Raw genomic sequence first — 12,650 nt, forward strand, 5'->3', positions numbered from 1 at the left:
AGCTTTAAGGTTGCAGTGAACGCTCAACATGCGACTCAAAAGGAGACAATGACAGTACAACTGTAACCACTGTAAAAACTCAGGATGTGCTGCTGTAGTTTAAGGTAAAAATAAAGCCCATGTTAAGGGGAATTGATCTATGAGATGCAAGAGGTAAAAATGAGTACTGGCGAAATGTAAAAGTTTATGGTTTATGGGGGTTTAACGTCCCAAAGCGACTCGGGCTATAAGGGACACCGTAGGGAAGGGCTATGTAATCCAAAAGTGTAGAGACGTGCTATCATAACAAAGGTATAAGTCCAGTATGTTTTGCTTAATTATCATTCATTTGGTCGCTGAGTATTTATTTATTTATTTATTTATTTATTTCGTGTACCCTCAGGGCCAGAGGCATTATAGAGGGGAGTGGTTACAAAAATTTAAGAAAAAAAATGTACAGTGCAGCAAACTAATTAGTAATACAAAAATGATTGCTCCTAGTTATACATTATTAGCTGTTGGGTTCTTGGTGTGCTGGTTAATAGTATATAATACACAAAATACAGCGCAGCAATACAGTGAAAAACAAACAAACAAAACGCTCGTACAAAAAACAACAAGAATATAGAATTAAAAAAAAAAGAAGATGATGCTCCTACTTATACAAAGTTTTCTAATGCTGTTTTGAAGCGTTGGTTGTCAGTAATGGTAGCGGTAGATGCAGGAAGGTGATTCCACTCAGCAGATGTGCGCGGAAGAAATGACTGAAACACGGCATTGGTTTTGCAAAATGGAATTCCGACTTTGTTATTGTGATCTAGCCTTGATGAAATGTATTGGGGAGGGGAGATCAGTTCGTGGCGAAGTGAAGGATGATAAAATATCTTGTGAAAAAGTGAGAGTCTAAGGGCTTTACGGCGAGATGCTAAAGATGGCAGGCTGAGATTTAATTTCATTGCAGAGATGCTGGCAGTTCGGTTATAATTACATACAATAAAACGAGCAGAATTATTCTGGACCATTTCTAATGAGTGAATTAGGTTTTGTTGAAAGGGATCCCACACTGCTGCAGCATACTCTAGCTTTGAGCGGACCAGTGTCTTATATAGAAGTAGTTTTAGGGAAGAAGGTGCCTTAGAGAAATTACGTTTTAGATATCCCAGCATGCGATTAGCATTATTAATTACGTAAGATGTGTGAATGGACCAAGTGAGGTTGCTAGTAATATGGATACCAAGATATTTGTAAGAAGAAACAGGATCTAGAGGGACATTATTAAGGTGATAGGAAGGTAGCTGGCCGGATGTTCTTGATACACGCAGAAATTTACATTTTTTGATGTTTAATTCCATTGACCATGATTGGCACCAAATACAGATAGCGTTAAGGTCTGATTGAAGAGAAGATATGTCATCGTCGCAAATTATTTCCCTGTAGATGACGCAATCATCTGCGAATAAATGAATGTTAGAGGAAACACAAGAGGGTAGATCATTAATGTAAATTAAAAAAAGTAGAGGACCAAGTACCGACCCTTGAGGTACGCCGGACTGTACTTTACTTGGCTGCGAGGTTGAGTCATTAGCAGAAACAAATTGCGAACGGTTAAAAAGAAAGCATTCGATCCAAGCAAGCAGTTTGGGATCAATGTTAAGTTGATGTAACTTAAACATTAGAAGGTTATGGCATACTTTATCAAATGCTTTCGAGAAATCTAAAAATATACAGTCGGCAAGTGAACAGCGGTCAAGGATGACGTTTAGCTGATGCGTGAATGATACTAGTTGTGTTTCACATGAATAAGTCTTGCGGAAGCCATGTTGCGATGGTGAGAAAAATGAATTAGATTCGAGAAAGCTAGCTAGATTTGAGGCAAGGACATGTTCTAGAATTTTACATGGGATGCAAGTGAGCGAGATAGGCCGGTAGTTAAAAGGACAATTCTTGTCACCTGATTTATGGAGTGGGATCACCTTCCCTACCTTCCATTCAGCCGGCAAAGAACTTTTTTCGAGCGACTGCTGGAATATCTTTGTTAGAAAAATGGAAGAATAACAGCTCGTGTTTTTCAAAAATTTCGCGTTGATTAAATCGTGCCCAGGAGCGGAAGATGGTTTTAGAGATGAAATTATTGATTCGATGCCTTCTGCTTCAATGGTTATGGGAAACATTGCTGGATAAACATTGTTGTGCGTAGATTGGGGCGTAATATTGGTAGTTGAAGAAAAGTTGCGCAGGAAAACTTCGTTAAGTACAGACGCACATTCGTTAGCTGGAATAACATTGGAAGAGCTGTCAATCAAGGTTATCATGTCATCCGCTTTGGGGTTAATCACACGCCAGAATTTTTTTATGTCGGTTTTAAGCATTGATGGCAGGGTATTATGAAGAAAGTTATTCTTTGCTTGTTTAAGCGCGGTTAAATACTCATGGGCTGCCAGTTTGTATTTAGTCCACCGTGTTATGCTAACAGAACCTTTCGCAGATTTGTAGAGACGCTTTTTTTTATTAGACAAGCGCTTGAGACAGGTGCTGTACCATGGAGCGTTATGGTTACAGACAAGGGTGCGAAGTGGGATATATTTGTTTGTTAATTCAGCAATTTTGGAAGAAAACATATTCCAGTTAGACTGAACACTACGGCAGTCAAAGTCTTGTAGAAAGACGTCAAGGAAGACTGATAATTCAGTATTAATGGCGTCAAAATTAGCTTTTGCATAATTTCGAAACGGTTTGAATTTTTTAACGGTTTTTGGTCGCAAGATATTCAAGTTGAATGAAAGGGCCGAATGGTCGCTCAAGCCGGGTAAGTACGTGATGTCGGAAACAAGATCAGGTTGCGCTGTTAATACAAGGTCCAGTGTGTTTGCGACAGATTCCATAATTCTTGTAGGCTGCGTAACAAGTTGTGAAAACGAAAAAACAGAGCACATTTCTAAGAACTCATTGGCTAATGAAGAAAAAGGCTGTAAGGTTGGAGATCCAGTGTTCCATACTATATTTGGTAGGTTAAAATCGCCAAGCAGAAATAAAGGTAACGTGGGATAACGGCATGTAACGATGTTAATGATATCATGTACCTCATTTACGAAGTTAGATGAATGGTTTGGGGGGCGGTAACAAACACCAATGATTATCTTCTGGTGGTTTAGTTCAACGATGGCCCAAACCATTTCTAAGTCAGTAGATACATGAATACACTGGGATGCAAGATCTTTCGAAATGGCTAAGAGCACGCCGCCTCCCTGTCGCACTGTTCGGTCACAACGATAGAGTGAAAAACGATGAGCGGTCTGAAAAAGCTCGTGATCTTGAACCTGTGAATGCAGCCACGTTTCTGTAAGCACTAAAATATCGGTATTGCAAGTATCTAAGACAGAAGTTAAGGAAGCGCGTTTATTCATGATGCTACGAATATTAGTAAAAAAAACTGATACGTGGGACGCGTCTTGTCCACTTCCCCTCACGCTTTCCTAACTTGGGACGTGTTCACAATCAACATGCTCGCCGCTATCTCGTGGTTCGTACGCGGCATTTTCGCTGATGGTGTCTGTTGCCGGGTCATAGACGAACTGTTTTTTATTCATGATTAGTTTAGTGTATCTTAACTGGAAAGTACATGGTTGGGGCTGGCTTTTAGCGTACTCAATGAGTTTTTTTCGGGCATGGCGTGTGGCGGGCGAAAAATCTTCGGAAATAGAGACATCATTTTCTTTTAGCTTTGCTTGCGCGGAAAGTACTTTGTCTTTTGTTTTCGTGCTGGCGAACTTGACAACAATTGGGCGACACTTATCGGGCGTGTAGCGACCTATGCGATGGGCGCGTTCTATTGCTGTGTCGGGTAGGCTGTCGATTGCTTCGGCTAGTGCTGCCCTTACGTTCGACTCTGACTTCCCATGATTCGCGAGAATCAGGGATTCCATGAAAAATTAAATTATTGCGTCGAGATCTATCCTCAAGTTCGTCAACACGCAGTTTTAAAGAGTCGAGCCGATTTGTCTGGACTTGTGCTGACACTTGAATTCCAGCAATGTCATCATCGAGACGGTCTAATACCTTTGTTTTTTCTTCAAGATTGTCTAACCTCGTCTGGATTGCCTCAATTTTGGTCTCGATGTTCTTTTGACCAACCTTAACTGCCTTAACGTCGCTAACCAACTCGGCCTGGCCCTTAGCGGATTCTACAGATCGTGCCTGGAGGTCCTTTAATAGCCGAAAAAGAACTTCCATCTGCTCCGAAGGATTGGCGGGCAAATGTTGCAGTTCAAGTAATGCTTCAGTATTACGCGTGGTGGGCCCCGGATTAGTCTCTACATCACCGGAGCGCAGTATGAGCATCGCCATTGAGAAACAATCGCAGACAATTTCACAAAGCACTTGTTGGCACGGAAGCAATAGCAAGAACGCATCGTCACTTTTCTTAGCATAAAGCGAAACGTTTTTACACACTTGCGAAGGGTAAAGATCCGCTGCATGAGCCATGGTGTTCCAAATGCTGCTTCCGTGCCAACTAAACGGACTGTCGCTCAGACAGCCGCTTAAATTGCCACTGCGATGTGACGTCAGAGTCGACGATGAAGGTACGTAGAAAGCCGGGCGCATTAACTGTAGTGGATCCAGGTGAAGATAGTTGAAGGGCTGCTGGTAGAATGCGTCATCGCTTGATTGTAGCAGCGGTGTGGAAATGTCATCCGCCGAGTATGCCGGGGGCGGACACAGCAGTACCAAGAACGCGAAGATCGTCTGCGAAGGGTAAAGATGCGCTGCATGAGCCATGGTGTTCCAAATGCTGCTTCCGTGCCAACTAAACGGACTGTCGCTCAGACAGCCGCTTAAATTGCCACTGCGATGTGACGTCAGAGTCGACGATGAAGGTACGTAGAAAGCCGGGCGCATTAACTGTAGTGGATCCAGGTGAAGATAGTTGAAGGGCTGCTGGTAGAATGCGTCATCGCTTGATTGTAGCAGCGGTGTGGAAATATCATCCGCCGAGTATGCCGGGGGCGGACACAGCAGTACCAAGAACGCGAAGATCGTCTGCGAAGGGTAAAGATGCGCTGCATGAGCCATGGTATTCCAAATGCTGCTTCTGTGCCAACTGCAGATGGGCTGCAGATTTGATCCCAGTCATTGCAGCCATACTTCAGTCACAGTGCAATGCAAAATGATCTCAGTACCACATGATGTTGGTGCATAACAAAGACCTGGGGTTGTTGACATCAATTTGCTTTCCACCTCTCGTAGCCACAGTTCTGCTTCAGGATAATAAACACCTTCAGAATATGGCAAGTGCTCATTAATATGCACTAGTTACTAATTTCATGCACGAGACGAGTAATGCCACTGGTCCCATGCTGGCTCAGAGGAACATTTAATGCATTCTTTAGCATAGTATCCATAGCACTTACCTCAACAATGCAAGGACAACGACCTCTAACGCCTCATCAACAGATGAAAATGGTGTACGATAGCCGTGTTTGCTTTCCCATGAGGAATCTGGATCACTTGAATAGTGCAGCTGAATAGAGAATTTACAAGAACTGACCAAAAAATCCGAATGAGCGTTCATGCAAAATACAAGTTCAAAGTACTTCCATGATGCATGCAGAAGATACGAGGTGCACACTGAGAGAAGAAGGTACACTGAGTTGATACAAAGCACTTCAAACTGATATTTAGTTCACTGACACTGTGTATAAGTACACAGCTGCTACCAAAATACAGCAGATAAACAAAAAACAAAACTAGCATACACATTGAAGAGTGCACTACCTTAGGTTCTCTCTTTTTTTCTGATATAAACTGTTACACATCATGCCAATGAAACAGTTATACTTCTTAGGCTCTTCTGTGCATCATCTTTCGTTCCTGCTTCACTGTGTACCTTGGGTCACACTGTATTCTTCATGCTGCTTCTGAACCAACTATTCTGCTTTAATGCTGTGTAAAGTGGTGCTTTTAAGCTGAGTCTTCTTCCTGAAAAATAGTTGTTACCCTGGAAGCTTTTCGTAGCCAGCTTGCCGGCATGATGCAACACTTCATCCTTTGAGAACAGTACGATTTTTTAGTGGAGAGCTGTGAAATGTGCTCATGAAGATAAAAAGGAAATCTTTCGTTGCTTGAATCAGTTTCGAACTTCATACATGAGATCTCTGAGCAAAGTTTTTAATGTCAGGTTGTTCAAATGGTATAGCAGTTGTAAAAATGCTACAGTTGAAAATGTTATTCATGCTCTCTGATGGCTAGTACAACCCACCCAGTTTTAATGCATAAGGAGAGTGGGCCTGTCTGCTCCTGGCTGAGTTGTGAAGAATGCTGCCATGCACTGCTCAAACCTCCTAAGTGTTCAACCTGGAGTTCAGTGCTGCTCTTGACACTTAAATGCAGCAATCAGCCTTCACTGCATGCGTTTGAGCAGCTGGCCGTGCCAACAGTGACTTCTAGTGCAGCAGTGAGGACACGAAAAATTCTGCACTGTTTAGTTTTTGGTCTTCAATACTGTGTTTAGCTCCAAAGCATGTAGTGGAGCTGCTGGCCACCAGTAATGGTTTCTGAGAGAGCAGTGAGGATGAACAAACGTATTGAAAAGCTCAAGTTTTTGACCTGGAATACAAAATTTAGGCTCATAAAATGTTCAAAATGGTGGCTGTGCCAGCAATGACTTCTGATTCACAATTCCAAGAGCCACTCATAAAGGTGACAGAAACAGACAAGGCCAACAGCGCCTATAGTAGTATAGCAACAAAGCATATTTCACATCCATTAGAATGGTTTGCTGCATAATATGCATGACCAAAGCTACTCGGACTGCTTCCAGAAGTTTAGGAGTACCCACAGCCTGCAGTACAAGTTTTTTGGTGTTAAACAATATTTCAATGCTACATCTGTTTAATGTGCACAGCTGCAGCTATCCACACCAATTATCTCGACTTGGCTTGTTATGTCACTGCATAGTACCACGTTTGACTATTGTTACAAAATACAGACAATTAAAGTTCTTTGTGCCTAATGAAGCTTGCAATTATTTTTCTTTAATGTAACCTAATGCACCATGCAAATTCAAAGCACGTGTGCATTTTTATTTCATAAAGTACTTTTTGTCAACTCGTTATCACAGGACATCAGCACTATAAACACATGCCCAAAGGGCCCCTGAGCAATACCGTTCACACAATACACGAAGGGTGGCAAATGAAATGTACAAACTAACTGCACAGTTGAAAACACTACCATGAAGCACGAAAATCCGTATCCTCGGCGCTTCTTGACCATGACCACAGGCCAGAAAACCAAGGAAAAGCCGCTAAAAGAAAGATAATAAAACAGAACACGAGAAAAAATACGGACTTGATCCCGACATGAATGAATACACTTGAGCCAGGCACGCTCCAAAGGCGAATAGCTAGCTAGACGCTTTAAACAGTAAACAGTTCAAAATGGCACGGAGCTATAAAGCTAGGTTCTAATCTGAGAACAAAGCTAGCGCGCCTACTTTCTTTACAATATCGCTCACCGCCCAAGTCATTTCTCTCCCACCGGCGTTATCGGCGGCCGGTATTCACCCGAATACTGAAAACACACTACTGACGCAATCAACGAAAACCAAGAAATGGCAGTTATTTTATAACCACCATCAGTTAATTATGGTCGCTGAAGCGTTGCAAGATACGCATAAGTAGCAACGAGCTATCACTGCCGCCGAATACGTGGGACCTAACGGAAACAAAGCATGAAAACGGGATTGCGAGTGGCACACGCAGACACACGAACAAGCGCGCACTTCACGCACAAGAAACGAAACAGTTGCACATTACGGCGCCAACCGCTGTGCAGTCCATGCCGAATCACTGGCGAACAACGGCTGTCTCCTGACTGAGCCGAGCCCTACGCAGTAGACGAAAACGCCACAGTGATCGTTGGCACCCAGCACACAAATCACTCCACTCAACACACAAACAAGGCTTTTCACCGAATTCCACCTTGGGGTATTCGTGGCCGGCACTAACGTCGGATTATGAGTGCTACGAGCGCAATGTGGCTGGCTTCGCCGACGAACGTACGCGACCACGACCATTAACGTTGACCACGACCTACTGCTACAGCCAAGGACGCGACCAGCGGAGGCGGCCATTTTGGTAAAAGTCCGTGAGCGCCATAGAGTTTCTTATGGTACAGTGACCTAGAATGTACAGTCAGGGACAAAAGTCTCCGGACCACGTGTTCCTCAAACGAAGCTTATAGCTCTACTATCAGACAGCGGCTGGAGACCGCACTTGTGGAGCTGAAAGAACAAAAAATTAACTTTTACCTCCACAAGGGTGGTCTCCAGCCGCCGACTAATAGCAGAGATATCGGCTTCGTTAGAGGAACATGTGGTCCGGAGACTTCTGTCCCCGACTGTACTTATGGTAAGCGCGGAGGAACACCTTTTGTGTTGCGTGCTTTGGGGTCCTTTGAGGGGGGAAAACCATAAAGTTTCTTACTATTACTATAGTGCCTAGAAATATACTGGCAGAATTCTAGGCACTATATTATTACCTAGAGGGAAAGCTGGCGGCGCTGCACTTCAGTCACCATGTCACCATGGACGCTCAAAGCATCATGGGACGGTGAGCTACTTGTTGCGGCACAGTCGTAATTTTTCGGGAACACGGAGTGGCACTACTAAGATGTTTCATTCCGAAAACGCTGTTCGTGTGTGCGCAGACGACTTTCGCGCGAACGCAGTGTGCAAAAGCCATAGTAATGAAAACGCGACAGCACACGACGTCAATAAAAGGTTTCACTTTTCTGAAATGCCATTAAAAACCTCCTAAAGTGTTTAAACAACAACATTTTTTTTGAAAACATATTTACTTTTAAAAGTGCGCTTGTTAATTACGAAGTATTAGTTTTTGTACTGTTCATTCCTTGGCCAATACGAGAGCTAGTCATCTCTTATTTTGGGCAAACTTTGCATTTATATGCTTTTCTGCTCGTTTGTTGCAATTTACAGACAGGATATTGAATGCTAGGACATTCTTGATTATCGAATAGCGTTTATTTTCGCATTGTTTTTTGGCCAAAAGTTGAAGTGCTGCAGTCGGTAGCTCACCGCCCCATAATGCTTTGAGCGCCCATTGTGGCTGAAGTGGTCTCGAGGGATCTCCATGCAAACTCCCATAGACGGGCTGCCAGCTTTCCCACTAGGTAATAGTAAGAAACTCTATGGGGAAAGCTGCTCTGTTCAACTGTATCCGACTGTCATAAGGCTTTCGCCTTAAAACTCCCCGAGCCTCCACAAGCTGCTCTCCAAAGATCCGCCCCAGCCGAGTGCATCGCCCAATGGGAACATCTGTTGCTGCGCCCCGCTATGAAGTTGTGCCGATAAATAACGGCTGCGCGTACTCTCTAGAACATTGGGCTTCTTCGATTAACTGCGCTAACCGCGCTCGGGCAGCCCGCTGGCGGCCCGCAAGTTCGTCTCTGACAGGAAAACGCATCATGGTCACGTGGGCTGGCGGCCACCGGAACCAGCCTACCGGCAATCACGGCGGCAAGCAAGTCGCGGATCACGGAGGGCAGATGCTCTCTCTAGCTTCGCGTTCTGCGTCTCATTGCTACACTCCTGTACGGTAGAAATAGGCTGCTTGGTATCGAAAACGACTTGCAGTTATTGAGGGCTGCGTGCCGCAGACTGCAGAACAAGCAGCTGATCAAGCTCGCACTCGTATACGCCGCCGCGGTGGCTCAGCGGTTATGGTGCTCAGCTGCTGACCCGAAAGACGTGGGTTCGATCCCGGCCGCGGCGGTTGAATTTCTTTGGAGGAGAAATTCTAGAGGCCCGTGTACTGTGCGATGTCAGTGCACGTTAAAGAACCCCAGGTGGTCGAAATTTCCGGAGCCCTCCACTACGGCGTCTCTCATAGCCTTAGTCGCTTTGGGACGTTAAACCCCATAAACCAAACCGTATACATCGGCGACAACAACGCGAGCGTGTGCCTTCGGTGCACAGTGTGCTGTGTAAGCTTCAAGAAATCATCAAAAGCATGCGATGAGCAATCGCAATCTAACGTGTTTCAGTCGACACCACATAGGACGGAAAAACTTCCCGTGCGTTGTTTATCAAACGACAAGCCGTACTTTCGGATTATTGCGTGTTTGCTTACTACGCAGTAAGTATATATGACTGGTATGACCGCCGACGATCAACCCTGCATGGTGGACTCTGCTGTGGTCGTTGCGATTTTTATGCTCATAACCTGCTTCCTGTAAGCTGTAAGCAGAAAAGAATCGGGATACGTTTCGTTCAACTGTAGTCTGTCGGCCGCCGGCTTTTGCTGCGGGCAAGGAACGCAATCTCGACAAAAGCGCATATCAGCTTGTTGAACGTCCACCTAGAACAAGCGGGTGCACTGTATAAATTTAGCTGCGTATCGTTTCTGTAATAATACAGCTTTATAGCAGAGAACTAGTTGGCACTGGAATGAAAGGCGCTACAATAAAGCCCTGCGTGTCGGCGCCTCACGTTCCGCGTGTGTTTGCATGACGATCAGCGCTAAGAGCTCATTTTTATCTCTTTTTTTTTTAATGAGCCAAACGCGAGGAGATGCATGGCTGCGGTACTTCTCAGATATTTTGAGCATATGTGGCAGATGGCCCGAGCATGAAGCTGTACAACAGTTGGCGACAACAGAATCAGCACTTGGTCGGCGCGACAACTGTGTGGCCACAAATATGCCCGCAGAGATGCCTCGAGCAATGTGCTCGTGAGGGCTTTTAATAAAGGAGATGTTTCAGTCAAGCACTTTTCAAAGCATATCCATTTTTGCACTGCGCCAAACGCAATGAAGACCGTACGCTCCCGTATCGCGCTCAACCAACACTTCGTGAAACACGTTCAGCACATGCATAGGTATATGCGCGCGTCTGACGCGTACTCGGAACTGGAATCCGGCTGCTCTCGTGAAAGGCCTCGAACACCATCGCAATATCAGCCGGGCGCACGAAATCAACAGCCGAAATATTTTGTGAATCAGAAGTATGCGATCGTAATATGAAGCGAGCAATTGTGCTTGCGAGGTGGTGAGACGATCGAAATATGATCGCGCATACGCACGCAAAACATATCAATAAACAGCGAGAACTACCGCAAAAGGTGCCATTGCAGGCGACACAGTCGATATGCACCGTGGCCTAGTCGAAACAAACGCCTGCATCGCGCAAAACATCGCATGAAGAACCGCGGTCCTTCTAGTCCATATAAAAATGGCCCCGCGAGCTTCCCGCTACCACACATCTCTCTGTCGTCTGCTAGCTGCCCGAGCGCTGCCCATAGAGAAACATACTTACGTAAAGAGCGGACACTCAAGCTGTTTCGCGACCGAGCAAAAAAGGGTCTAACCACCCGCCAGGCGGCCTACGTTGCTTCCACTCTGCTTCAAAGGTCAACAGCTTATCACACGTCCATTGGGTTGTATCTAAGCGGTCCGTATCCATATATCGCGTGTTGCGTAAATCAGAGAAAATCGAAACAAAAATCTCTCGGCGTAACCGCACGTTTATTCGGGCTCAAATTTTGCACAGAGGTTGCAATGAGTGATCAGTTTTGTTTTATATTACATTTAGGTGGGGTACTCGCCTGATTCGGTCATAATTATTTGAAAATCTCCATCGTCTGCGGCGACGGAGAACCGAAACGGAAAGACTTCGCTGTTCGCTGCATCCATGGTTCGCTGCAATGGTACTCGTGGCGCCATCTCGCCCCCACCGGAGAAACGAGCCCTCTACCGAGGAGTGTAGGGGGCAGCGCAGTTTATTTAAAAGAACTTTCTTGACCACGTTATTAATGTTAGACATAGAAAACATTCTTTGCACAAAGTTTCCGAAATTTCAACGAGTTCGGTTTTTGTCTGTCGCAATAAAGCGTTTACAACTTCGTTTCGCGTCGTCTGCTTTCGTTTTTCTGTCACCGGCGGCAGCTGTGCGGCTGTGCTAAGTTGGTGCGCGAATTATCTTTGCTTGGTTCTCTCTGCTGCAAAGAAGCACATGACACAACTCCTGTTCGCACAGGTGATGTTTTGGATGACAAACCCGTAGAGCGTATGTGCAATAGTTTTTTGTTCGTGACGTGGTGCCATCGGCTTTACGATAACTTCTTTCTTGTTGCTCTTTGTATCATGATGTATTCTATAAAATGTGTGTGTTATCAAGTATTTTTTTTTCTGTACTGTTCAAAATTGTAAACGCGAAAAAATAAACGCTGTGTGAAACCATTCCCTTCTATGTCTGCAACTGAAAGAGGCGACTCAATGACGGCACAAAATTAAGAACAGCTCTGATTGCATTATTTCAACCTGCATAAACTAATTCAGCTTGCGTAGGTTCGTCGAGAAGCTTGGTGTATTTCAAGTGAAAGTCTGCGATACGAGTGTTCATCACGTTTATATGTATGGCATGGTTAGAAATGAAATATTAAAGCCCTGGGGCTGCACCTAGAACATGTAGTTGAATATTTCAATAGCCAAACGTAAATCAGAATCGAAAGCATTGCTATCGAAACCGGAACTGAAACAAAGTTGACGCGTGGGCTTAACACCTCGGAGGACGAACATAGCAGTCTGACCCCCCGACGAAACTGAAACCAACGTTGACTGAAACCGAGCCGCGGCAACGTTGGCCGCGGTCAGCCT

General features: G+C 44.8%; 1 protein-coding gene and 1 pseudogene across 4 annotated transcripts in view; one reads left to right on the plus strand and one right to left on the minus strand.

Annotated features, from left to right (window-relative positions):
* Window positions 1-12,650, plus strand: part of LOC149351761 (uncharacterized) — a 262,827-nt gene that overhangs the window by 188,241 nt on the left and 61,936 nt on the right. The gene's annotated exons all lie outside the window — the stretch shown is intronic.
* Window positions 353-8,132, minus strand: LOC149351762 (uncharacterized; annotated as a pseudogene). Its single transcript, XR_016290648.1, has 2 exons — window positions 5,388-8,132; window positions 353-4,722 (listed from the first exon to the last, which is right to left on the minus strand). The product of XR_016290648.1 is annotated as an uncharacterized LOC149351762 (transcript).

This window comes from Amblyomma mixtum, chromosome 3, assembly GCF_055824585.1.
Source record: "Amblyomma mixtum isolate Tamu chromosome 3, ASM5582458v1, whole genome shotgun sequence".
Classification (NCBI taxonomy): Eukaryota; Metazoa; Arthropoda; class Arachnida; order Ixodida; family Ixodidae; genus Amblyomma; species Amblyomma mixtum.